General features: G+C 40.8%; 1 protein-coding gene across 1 annotated transcript in view; it reads left to right on the forward strand.

Annotated features, from left to right (window-relative positions):
- The first annotated feature begins 4,049 nt into the window (after window positions 1–4,049).
- SAMD13 (sterile alpha motif domain containing 13) overlaps window positions 4,050–13,421 on the forward strand; it is a 49,328-nt gene continuing 39,956 nt past the window's right edge. The window contains exon 1 of the mRNA XM_063427138.1: window positions 4,050–4,111. The gene's annotated coding sequence lies outside the window, so the exon portion shown is untranslated. The remainder of the gene's footprint in view (window positions 4,112–13,421) is intronic.

Here is a 13,421-nt window from a genome sequence, read left to right on the forward strand (position 1 = left end):
GTTCCAGGATGTCTATTGACAGGAAGTTTCCAGTAGAATCCTGGGGATTAGAGAAATAGGAGGAAATTTATAGGCTAGGCTGTAATTCCGTAGAAGGAAAGGGAATCTATAACCTCTGGTCTGTCTGACGCGTTTCGGCGGTCTGCCTTCGTCAGAGGTGATGCTTTTGATCCATGGCATGCTGTCTTTTAAATCTAACCTTCGCGCCTTTTTCACCACATTCGCGGCACTTTGCTTCCGGGTTTGGCGTCAGGACGTGTCCTGCGTCATCACGTCCCAGCGTCTGTCGTCATTTCCGGTTTGGCTGCTCGTTAGGACGTGTTAGAAACGTCATAAAAAACGGAACGTCCATAACCTATAATGCTCCTGGCATTACACATATCATTTATCTAATATATTTATAGCTTAAATTGCACAAAGGATAGAATGAAGACTTTATAATCTTATATGTACAAAGGGGTAATCGGACACATAAATTACTAATAAATTATTAGTATATACATTGAATACTAGAAAACATTAAAAGATATCCAAAAAAATATAATTACCTACAGACCTGAGTAATAAAAAGGAGAACTAAATACATAACAAGGGGTAAAAAATACAATACAATATAGGGAGACAAATTGAGATGATACATAATTACTAAAAATGTATAAGACACTAGCACATATAGGAGAATTAATGATAAGAATAAAAGCAATATCAGTATAGAAAAATTCATTGTGTAAAACTTCTGTTTGAAAAAGCAAAGGGAAGAATGATTAAAAACATAGAATATTTATTAATCTCAAAGTCAACATTAAGTCCACGCGGTGCCATAGTGTCAAGTTCCAACATCCACTTCATCTCTGCTAATCCTAAAATATGCTCCTTATTCCCCCCTCTTTATTAAAATTGCAAATCAGATGTAATGCGAACATTTGAAAAATTATGCTCAAAGGATATAAAAAAGATTAAACCAATAAATAAATATCAGGAAAAATCTTACAAGAGAGGAAAAGTTAGCTTTAAAAGAGTTGAAAGAAGATAAATCTATAATTATTAAACCAGCTGATATGGGGGGAAGAGTGGTGGTATGGGACAAAGGAAAATATTTACAAGCAGCTTGGAGATAAGACATATAAAGAATTAATTAATAACCCACTCCCCGAGATTAAATTAAATTTTAAGAAGCTTTTAGATGAAGGGTTAGATTTAGGGATTTTAACCAAAAAAGAATATGATTTTTTTTAGATGTTAAATACCCAAGGATACCTGTAATTTATGTTTTACCCAAAATCCACAAAGACACCACTAACCCGCCAGGTAGGCCTATAGTGTCTGGGATAGGGTCACTGCTGTCACCTCTATCACAGTATATAGACTATTTTTTACAAAAAAAGTGACAGAGTGCCCAGCATATTTAAAAGATACAATGAGCCTTTTACAAATTCTTGACAATTTTAAATGGGAAGAGGACTATATCATGGCCACGTGTGACGTAACAAGTTTATACACGATAATTGAACATAACAAAGGCTGTGAAGCCACAAAATTTTATCTAGAAAAATCAGAAGATATTGACGATCAGCAAATCGAGTTTTTAATTAAAGCAATAGATTTTATTTTAAAAAACAATTTTTTGTGGTTTGATAATAAATTTTATTTACGGATTTTAGGGACAGCTATGGGGACCAGATTTGCCCCAAGCTATGCGAACCTTTTTATGTCCTTTTGGGAAGAAAAGTTTATCTTCTCTAGGGAGGACATCGGGGCAAATCTAAACGTTACATAGATGATATTTTTATTGTATGGAAGGGGAATAGGGAGTCTTTAGAACAATTTGTTTTTTCTCTTAACCAGAATGTTTTTAATATTAATCTATCACATGAAATTAGTAGGGACAAAATACATTTTTTAGACATTCTTATTTATATAGATGAGCAAGTTATTAAGAGTAAGACCTTTATTAAAACCGTGGATGTTAACAGTTTCATAGATTTAAAAAGCTGCCATTTTAGGCCATGGTTAAGCAATATCCCTAAAGGTCAGCTTTTAAGGATAAGAAGAAACTGTACTGAAGAACATGAATTTTCTCAACAAGCACAAATTTTAAAGCAAAAATTTATTGAAAAGGGATATAAAAAAAGATAACTTGGATAAACTTGAGAAGGAAATTGGAGAGAAGGAGAGACAAGCACTTTTGAAATACAAGATTAAAGATAACCCAGAAGATACAAATAGGGAAAAGATTCCCCTTATTTTTAACTTCAGTACTAATAACTATGCACTACAAAAAATCATTAGAAAACATTGGAATGTACTAAAAGAAGACCCAGAAGTACTCCCCTTTTTAAACACTAAACCTAGATTTATTTTTAGAGGAGCGAGCAATTTTAAACAAATTTTAACTCGAAGTTTTTTAGATAAAGAAAAATCCGAGAAAGATGGACATTTTTTAAAGGGAAGTAAAGGATTTCATTTTTGTGGCACCTGCAGGGGGTGCTTTTTTAGATTAAATAAAAATAAGAAAATTACACAATTTACATCCTCTGTAACTAAAAGAGAATATCAGATTAAGTCTTTTATAACGTGTTCGAGTAAAGATGTTATTTATATGGTGACGTGCCCATGCGGGTTCCAATATATTGGAAAGACCACACGTAGTCTAAAAATCCGTATCGGGGAACATATTTATAATATTCAACGTAAATTCACTAATCACAGTGTGTCCAACCATTTTTTACAAGCTCATAATGGGGACCCAAAAGGTATAGATTTTGTGGGCATTGACCAAATTAAAATCCACTGGAGAGGGGGGAATAAGGAGCATATTTTAGGATTAGCAGAGATGAAGTGGATGTTTGAACTTGACACTATGGCACCGCGTGGACTTAATGTTGACTTCGAGATTAATACATATTCTATGTTTTTAATCATTCTTCCCTTTGCTTTTTCAAACAGAGGTTTTACACAATGAATTTTTCTATACTGATATTGCTTTTATTCTTATCATTAATTCTCCTATATGTGCTAGTGTCTTATACATTTTTAGTAATTATGTATCATCTCAATTTGTCTCCCTATATTGTATTGTATTTTTTACCCCTTGTTATGTATTTAGTTCTCCTTTTTATTACTCAGGTCTGTAGGTAATTATATTTTTTATGATATCTTTTAATGTTTTCTAGTATTCAATGTATATACTAATAATTTATTAGTAATTTATGTGTCCGTTTACCCCTTTGTACATATAAGATTATAAAGTCTTCATTCTATCCTTTGTGCAATTTAAGCTATAAATATATTACATAAATGATGTGTAATGCCAGGAGCATTATAGGTTATGGACGTTCCGTTTTTTATGACGTTTCTAACACGTCCTAACGAGCAGCCAAACCGGAAATGACGACAGACGCCGGGACGTGATGACGCAGGACGCGTCCCGACGCCAAACCCGGAAGCAAAGTGCCGCGAATGCGGCGAAAATGGCGCGAAGGTTAGATTTAAAAGACAGCATGCCATGGATCAAAAGCATCACCTCTGACGAAGGCAGACCGCCGAAACGCGTCAGGTGCACTTTGGACTTTTATGTAAAGGGACTTTTCTTTTTCAATTTCATATATTTTAATTATCTCCATTCTTTTGGAAAATAAAGTTTGTTACCCCTTGAACCTGCGTTCCCTGGTGGTACATTGAATACAACTACAAGAAGGACCCAAAGAAAGTTCCATAAGATTTTGATTCAAGGCATGCAGTTTGAGCCAGCTAACTAAGTGGCTCTTTTTATGTGAGTGAGACCAGTATTACAGTTTTTAAGTTTTTACTGTGACGTTATTACCCTATGTGTTTTTTCTTTCTATCTGTGTTTTATGTCCAAGCTGTACGTTTGCTTGTTCCAGATGTTTAAAGGGCTTCTTTGAAGAGGTCTCCTCTGGCCTTTGTCCAATTGACCGCTGGGATAGAGGCTGCTGCAATAACTACCAGAATCTTAGAAAACACTCTTGGTGCTGAGGAAAGACCAAAGGAAAAGCTCTGAACTAATAATGCAGAGTCTGTCACTGGAAGTTGATTGTGAAGCTTAGGAATCTTTTGCTGGGTCCTGATTTAAACCGAATTTCACCTTATGGTAAGAAACGACTGGTCTCCCATCCAGAAACAAATGAAAACTTGTTGATTGTCTTGAGATCTAGAACGGAACTGTAAGAACCGTCTGGCATCCTTCATTTCTGCCTGGTTCAAATGGAATGACAGAAAAAAAAAAAATCTTTTCAAATTCTTCCAGCAAATGTTTCTGTGCCTTTGCCACTGAAGAACCTGTAATCAGTGCTATGCATAGAGATGCTGAAGAGAAAAAAAAAAATATTTAACCCCTTAAGGACACGTGACATGTCATGATTCCCTTTTATTCCATAAGTTTGGTCCTTAAGGGGTTAAAGAAGAATCAAAATGATTTTCCATAGCATCTCGTCTATCGAAGGAGATTTAAAGTGTTAAGAAATGAAAAGGCTTTCCTCCTGGGAATTACCATTCCCTGAGAATCAAAACCTTTAATGTGGATGCAAACGGAAAGCCTTGGATTTCTTTCTTTGCTCCTGAACTGTTCCTTATCAGGCAACGGAAACTGCACTCCTCTGGTAAAGAAAAACAATTGTAGTAAATCAACAAATTTATAGGATGGGAACTGTAACGGACCGTTTCGCTCACAAGGGGATAAAAAACGTTTAGGCGATAATCCCCTTTCAGATAGACCAGCAGCTACTGCAATCACCAACCTCCCGAACTGCAAACTGCACGAAGTCACCAACTCCCGAACCAGAGACACACGAACCCTGGGAGCAGCCGAACAGGAAAATCCCTACGAACAGCTTACACTCCTGGCAATCGGCATACAGTCAAATTCCCCCCAAGAATGAGACGACACTTCACTTTAAAGGGTTAAGCAGGAACTCCTTTACTGGGGCTAACTGCCCGGCTTTTATGCAGGTTTCCCACCTGGTGCACACTCCCCTAGGGGACCAGATGGGAAACTGGGAAACATATTGGCCACGGACCAATCACAGACATACAACTTTAAACAATCCCACAATGCATCACAATCCCTCCCCCCTTGTCAGGGCTCCGCGGGCAGCGGTGAGGGGAGGCTGCAATCCTCTCGCAGCACTCACCCTCGGTCCGTCGCCGCCCGCGGTCCCCTCTCCCCTTACCGATAAGCGAGCGGTGTCCTCTCCTCTTGACACGCCGCTCGCGTCCTCCTCTCCTCCTCCCAGCGGCAGCATGTCTAACGCTGCACGCTGGGAGCCGGCACTCACGTGACCCGCCGTTAAAGCTACAGTGCAACAAACACAGTGGGGGGTATAGATATCCCCCACGTGTGTTTGTTAATACTGATTGGTGGTTAGCCAATCAGGATTCAGGCTAGGATTTAAATACTTACCTTTCCTGTCTATCTGTGCCCTGTTGTGGTCTTTGCTTTATAGTATTGATTCTGAACGTGTGCTTTCTGGTTACGTACTCTCTGGCTTGTTATACTGACTTTGTGACTTTCTCCTACCCTTTGACCTCGGCTTGTTTCTCGTTATTCTGTTTTCTGGTTCCCCTTACTCGGCTTGTCTCCTGACTATTCTGTGTGTGCTTAGCCCGGCCACTCTAAGGACCGGTACTGCACACTTTCTGTCTGTGTGTATGTGTGTGTGTTAGCGTGTTGGGTTCCCCAGTATCGTGACACCCCTGGCCTGGAGATAATTGGGGAAGTAATCCAATTATCTCCAAGGACAGAGGCAAAACTCCATTACCCACATGGCAGACAAAAAGACAGTAAAATACACAAAATTACCCATTGACACATTTAGTACACAAAACACATACATGCAACATATCCCCAGATAGCTTAGATCTGAGCGCACATTACTACCGAATGGCGCTCAGATCACATACATACAGTTTAAATGCCATAGAGCCAAAGTCTTTCACATAGTCTTTCTTTAAACGAATGGGCTCCATGGCTTAGCTATCTGGGTTAACATATTCACATATCCCAAAATACCGACTGAACTGGTGTTCGACACCAAGGGCACGAATAGGAACCAGGGGGCGGACGGCTCAGAGGTGTTCGCGCAAGTAAGTGTCCGTTTTCAGTTCCACAGTGTTAGTGCTGAACACCGCTGGCCGTTCGGGACTTAAAATGGCCGCTGCCACGTGTTCGTTAAACGAACAAAGGCCACCCAGCGTTCATCACTTAAGCTGTGGTTAACCGCAGCTTCTGGGTGGTCAATTGGCGGCACACTCCAGCTCCCCGGTGGTCCCCCGTTCGGTAGTTAGAATCTACCGAACACCCCGGCAGAAAGGCACGAATAAGCCTTTCTGCGGGGAAAATAAACGATTTAACCTGCAGGGCCATAGTCCAAAGGAAGCAGGCGAGCAACCAGGCTTCTCCAGTTCACAGTGGCGAGGTTGGTTTCGCCACAGGAACATTCTGCATAGTGGGTGAATCACAAGAAGCAATTGCCATACAAGCCCTTTCTTTAAAAAGAAAACGGCAAAACAAACATAGGCAGTAACAATAAACCATTTCATCCCGTATCTGTGGCAGTGCAGGGTACAAAATGAATATGGTGGATATGTCCCACGATCAAGAGGCCTGCAGCCGTACCAGACATCGAAGTCAAGCCCAGTAACATGAGGAATAAATATTTTCCCATGGAGGCTAGTACACACAGGTTACCATCTTTACTGGCCGAAGAGGGACTGTTCACATAGATACAGAGCCTGCGGAAGACAATACCCATGATTTAGGCTTTTTCTTAGCCGTATTAGGGAAGCAGAGGTTTGAGCAGACTGACTGGCTGCAGACTGCATTTCAAACATGTTTGATGCAAACTTTGCAGGAACCAATTTTAGGAAAGCATTTCCTTATATTCTGCAATTCCACAATCAGTTTAGCACATTCAATCCAAAATATATAACTGATATAATTATAGGACTTGGAATTAAAAAAGGATGAAAACATAAAATGTGCAACCCTGGAGTTAAGCACAGGAAAAGTTCTGCCCCAGCAGAAAACAGACTACACCTTTAAGAAACGGAAATCAGGTGAAACAAGTTGAAGTGGTGATAAGGCTAATTGCAACAGAGTTTCAGAGAATTGTCTACAGTGTTCACTAAAAGCCTACTGCTCACTCGCTGGAATAAACCTTCACTGCTCGCTGGAAGAAACCTTCACTGCTCGCTGGAAGAAACCTTCACTGCTCGCTGGAAGAAACCTTCACTGCTCGCTGGAAGAAACCTTCACTGCTCGCTGGAAGAAACCTTCACTGCTCGCTGGAAGAAACCTTCACTGCTCGCTGGAAGAAACCTTCACTGCTCGCTGGAAGAAACCTTCACTGCTCGCTGGAAGAAACCTTCACTGCGCTGGGATTTTGGCATTTAATGGATCCATCCGCTACAAACGTATCTGAATACAAGCACAAGTTTTTTAAATGATCAGCCTCCATAAGGATATCTTCCAACGGTTAAACCTCCAATTGCCATATGGATCTTGCCTGTGAAGGATTGGTAATATATTCCACAGGAACACTTTACTTTCTTTATATCTCTGACTCTGTTGCATCATATAGTGATTATTGGAACTCATTGTAACGGACCGTTTTGCTCACCAGAGGTTAAAAAACGTTTAGGCGATATTCCCCTTTCCAGATGCACAGGCAGCTACTGTAAGCACCAATCTCCCGAACAGCAAACTACACGAATTCTGGAAACAGCTGAACAGGAAAAACCATACGAAAGGTTTACACTCCTGGCAGTCAGCATACAATCCAATTTCCCCAATAACGAGACGACACTTGTTGTGAGGGTTAAGCAGAATCTCACTGTCCTGGCACATACAGTCTCTTTTATTCCCAATCCACAACCACAGTACAGCCCACAGGGTATTACAGAACAACCAATCAATCCGTACAATACACACAGACACTCCCACACAAAATCCTCCCCTCTGCCTGTGATATGATTACTGAACACAATGGGTCATCTCATTATCACAGGCAGAGGAATACAGTTTTTATACAATATGTATAACTTCTAAAATATACATGTCACAAACATAAAACATACATTTTCATAAGCAGCATACTCCAAATACAAACATGTCAAAATCATCCAAATTGGTCCATTGGTTCAAAAGATAGATCGAAGTCCTTTGTGACCAAATGAAGCATGGCTTTTCTGCCCAAAACCAGCTCCACAGAGTCTTCTATCCTGGAGATAATTGGGAAGTAATCCAATTATCTCCAAGGACAGAGGCAAAACTCCATTACCCACATGGCAGACAAAGGACCATAAAAGACATAAAAATACAATAAAATACACAAGGTTACATTTATTACATAAAATACAGACATTCTACCTATCCCCAGATAGCTTAGATCTGAGCGCACATTATTACCGGATGGCGCTCAGATGTCATAGATACAGTTCAATCGCCATGGAGCCAAAGTCTTTCATACAGTCTTTCAGTATATGGCTGGGCTCCATGGCATAGCTATCTGGGGTAGCATGGCTTTAACAGTCCGCAGAAAGGCACAAACCAGCCTTTCTGCAGGGAAAAAGAACAGGGGCCATAGTCTAAAGGCAAGAGGCGGGCAAACAGCCCCCTCCAAGGACATGTGGCGAGGTCGGTTTCGACACACTCATCCTCCCTTATTTTAACTGTGTTAGCAGCTATTTATAGCAATAGCTAGGAATACATAGGTTTTAAACATACATTTTTTTTAGATTTTATACAATTTATGTTTATTGGTGTGTTAAGCAGCTAATAACTTATATAATCTTGTGTGTTAAGTAGCTAATAACTTATAGTTTTACCATTATTCTTAGAATTATCTGCGCTTTTTTGTTTAACAATTTTTTAACTGGGTTGGGTTAAATGAATAACAATTCAGGCTAGACTCATTTAAGATAAAAGCAAAAAGTTCTTACCATAAATGGCCTTGAAGTGTGTTGGAAGGAAGGTGAGAACACACTTGCAACAGATTCTGAGTGCACCTGGCAAACCGTTAGTTGCTGCTGGGTAAACAGCCTCTCTAAGTTCTGGAAACCAAAATTTTGAAACCGGGAGGGAAAAAAAAAGTTTTGGCGCCTGAATTTTGAAATCACATTGCGCATGTGCCATGCGTGCCGCAATTTCACGGTGGAAAGCATCGCAACCTGTACGTGTGTTCCACCGCCAGAACCTCCCAGCTAGCGCATGCATGTGCACCATCGTCTGCCCGGCACCTGGCACGGTATAGATGGAAGTAATACAAGCAGGGGAGACAGACGTCCGGCTTGCTTATTCCTGGCAGATGTCTGAAAAAAATAAAAGAAACCGAGTCTCTTGCCATACTCCTGGGGAGAAAACCTGACACCCCCTCTGCCGAAGGCAGGCAAAGAACTGGGGCTGTCTTAGGTAAGAGGCAATTTATAGTGCCAAAGGTTAATTGGGTGAGGTTCTTAAAAAGTTTTGGGGATTGCCTGCCTGTTTTTTCCCTCCAGATTAGAAATCCCTGTTGTAAAGCACTGCCTCTAATCTAAAGAGAAAATAGTCCTGACATCCCAAAATTAATGGGTGTTACAGTCTGTAACGGAGCTCCCTGTACACCGGCTGAGTACCTCTGCCAGGGACCACTTCCTAGCTGGAGCAGGGGAAAAACCTCAGCGCTTCTGCCCTAGTTGCCGTCGCTTGACTAGGGTCCTGGAGCCTCTCCGTCCTGGAGCTAGCTTTATCCACAACCAGGAACTGCATGACACAGTCCTGGGAGCGCTAGTCCTTACAAGGACTTTCCCTGCCGAGTCCTCCACGCTGGAACAAGCGCTTTCCCCTCCCAGTAACTAGACGACACATAGTTCTGGGAGTTCAACTGGAATATATCTTTAATGGGACATGGTACAGCCAGTTTATACACAGACCCCCTGCAGGGGGTCTCCATTCAATTACACACAAACTCCTCCCATGTTCCTGGAAAATAATTGAGTCAGGAACACTATAAACTCAATTATCTCCCAGGTACAAAAAAAAAACATACAATCTTAAAACACCCCACAAATACATTTTAATATTTCCAAACCCGATAAAGGTTATCACACTGAATAGCTGGGGTTTGGGGGAGGTGTCACGGCAATGGTACATAATTCATTGGTACATCATAGAATGTTGCCATTTAATGTAATTTATGTAGTGCATAAATGAATTGGCTACTTGGTAGAGGTCAGATGACAGAAGGGGTAATGTAAATTGCAAAGGGGTCAGATGGTTTACCATGTGTGTAGCGGAGCATGGGTAACCCAACTGGTTACCTCCGATATTACCTTCCTTCACCCACTCTGGAACCATCAGCACAAGTAAATACCCATTCCCCCAGTAACCAGACAAAACCTAGTCCTGGGAGTCAACTGAACTGATCTTTAATGGGACATGGTACAGCCAAGTTATACTTAGACCCCCGGCAGGGATTCTCCATACAATTAAAGAAAACATTCACCAATGGGAATACAGAACAGGTCAGAGAAAGAACTACAAAGTGATTCTTTACTCTAGTTACCACCTCCCCTGTGCCAACACACCATGACAACAAAAGGTTATCTTGGTTGGACTCCCTGTCCCTTCAGAGCAATCTCTGGTTACATCAACACAGCCCTTTGCTGTAGTAGATAGACTTGCTGGCCCCCACAGCAGGTGGTCACTCACAGGGCAGCATTTAACACGATTAACACACAGAACACATTTTACACCTAACTATACTTTACAATCTATAGAGCTGCTGCCCCCCACCTTTGTTGACCCACAGCTGCATATACAGACACACACACTGTTTTATGTATAATACAGGCACACAACACAGCGACATCTAGACACATGGAAAATCGTCACAAAAATGGCACCGCAAGCTTGTTGTAACGGAACCGCTTGCACCCCGACCAGTTACATTCCGTTGATGGATGCTCCTAGTGCTTCCCGAGGACTCCAAGCACTCCGCCAGACACTATAACCACTGTAGACTCCCATGAACCGCTGCAGCTTGGTTGGGTTCTCGCCGTCTCCACCCACTCTGGACCCAAGACCAGGGTCCAGCTTCCAGTAGGTAGACCTCTCCGAATTCCAGAGAGCAGGAACAGGAACAAGCTCTTAGCAGAGCTTATACCCTGGGGAGTATAGTGATTATAGCAATCCCCCTAGTGTAGTTCTCCAATCCCCCAAACATGAGCCGAAACTTCATGAAGGTACAAGATGACCTGCTTTAATGCACACAAAAGGACTTTATTTTATACAGGTTTTCAGGCCAGAGGCACACCCCCTGGACCTGGTGGTAAACTGTGACAAAAGGGACACAAACCAATGGTAACACTAATTAACAAAATAACACTCCCACACACAGTAAAATCCTCCCCTCTGCCTGTGATATAATTACTGAACACAATGGGCTAACGTAATTATCACAGGCATGAAAAGATACAGTTTTACACATTATTCATAACTTTAAAAGTATACATCACATTCACATAAACTTACATTTTCAGAATCTGCACACTCCAAATACAAACATATGTCAAAATCATACAAATTAGTCCAGTGGTTCAAAAGATAGATGGACGTCCTATTTGACCGACTGCAAGCATGGCTTGGGTGTGGAAAGCCAATTATCTCCAGCATACAGAAAACATCTCTATTCACAACAACAGCAAAAATAATTCCCATCATACTGAACAGAACCCCCACCCCCCCACCCCCCCCTGATAGCTTGGATCCGAGCGCCCAATATAGGTGAACAGCGCTCAGATCCCAAGAACACAGTCCAATCGCCATGGGGTTTAAGTTTAGCACGGGCTGATGAGAAGTTAAGGAAGGACAAAGCAGCTAGTTTAAACTGGTCTGGCAGTGTCCCTGGGACAACGCCCTGCTGGAGAACAATGGACAGGAAACTGGGGAGGGGAAGAGACACCCCTTCCCATTTATTCAAAGGGCAGAAAAAGTGTCCCAAAATCCAAGAAGCCCAAATAATGTTTGTAAAGGGCCATACAACCCAGGGCCATAGTCATGAGGCAGGAGGCTGACAATCAGGCTCCTCCAACAGTCAGGGGAAAAGGGCAGTTTGGCACATAACAATCCAGTGACAAAAGGCAGTTTGTCACACTGGTGGTTTGCGCCAAACCAATCCGGCCATCCATCACATATCTCCCCCCATAGAAATAGACAGACTTGTGGCTAGACCCACGACGGGCCTGCAACAAGTCTGTTGGACCCCCCTGAGTCCACAGTCTAAGTCCTTGGGGGTCCAATGTGACTGGACAAGTGGGTGGGCACAGTACTTGGGGACAGCGTTCCGTCACAATATGAATTGATTCTTTGATTAAAGGGCCTCTATAGTCACCTGAACAACTTTAGCTTAATGAAGCAGTTTTGGTTTATAGAACATGCCCCTGCAGCCTCACTGCTTAATCCTCTGCCATTTAGGAGTTAAATCCCTTTGTTTATGAACCCTAGTCACACCTCCCTGCAATACCCACAGATTAATAATTAAAGGAACACTATAGTCACCTAAATTACTTTAGCTAAATGAAGCAGTTTTAGTGTATTGTGGGGATATTTATGGGATAATAATAGTAAACAGTTGAGAATTGCCCACTATTTCAATTCTCAGATCCCAAAGATCGTTATCGTGTAAGTGAAATGTATTCCATATAAATAAAAATCACAATTTGTTATAAAAATAGATACAATTTATTGTGACAATTTAAATAATAATATGTAACATGCGTGATAATAATCAATGAATATTCAGTATAACATAGTATGCAATACAATATGGTAATGTAAAAACATCTCCCAATGGCTAACACAGTCTTAATTGTCAAGATAATGATTTATGATGGGCTTCACAGAGAGACGAAAGTGAAACTTACACACACAGAGCTTGCAGCTTAAGGCCATAAAACTTTAGCTGACAGTTAGAATAACCCTTTCAATGCTGGTTAGACCTCCTAAGTAATTAAGACCTATTCTCATGTAATTTTAAATAAAATAACATTTAAACCAGCTCATTAGTCATTTCCTAGAACCATCCAATAAGAGTAATCTACCATGTTCTATAAGCAGAATTTTAACTTGCCTAAACAGATATTTAATCTTATTTTAGAGCTAATCAATACACCTGGATAAATATCACGATATGCTAACATGTGATGTAATCACACTAATATAATAATCTTTTCTATCTGCAGAATAGAATGCTTAATTATATATTCTTTAGTAACTAAGATTTCGAAATATCGAAATATGATCGTGATTTATCCAGTCATATATCATGCTATTAGAAAATTTTAATTAATTTAGATTAATTAAATGAAGCCAGTATAATTACCAGTTAAATAGATATTTTCATCAGATTAGTAGGTAGTCTCAGGAA

Source organism: Pelobates fuscus, chromosome 7, assembly GCF_036172605.1.
Source record: "Pelobates fuscus isolate aPelFus1 chromosome 7, aPelFus1.pri, whole genome shotgun sequence".
In the NCBI taxonomy this organism is placed as follows: Eukaryota; Metazoa; Chordata; class Amphibia; order Anura; family Pelobatidae; genus Pelobates; species Pelobates fuscus.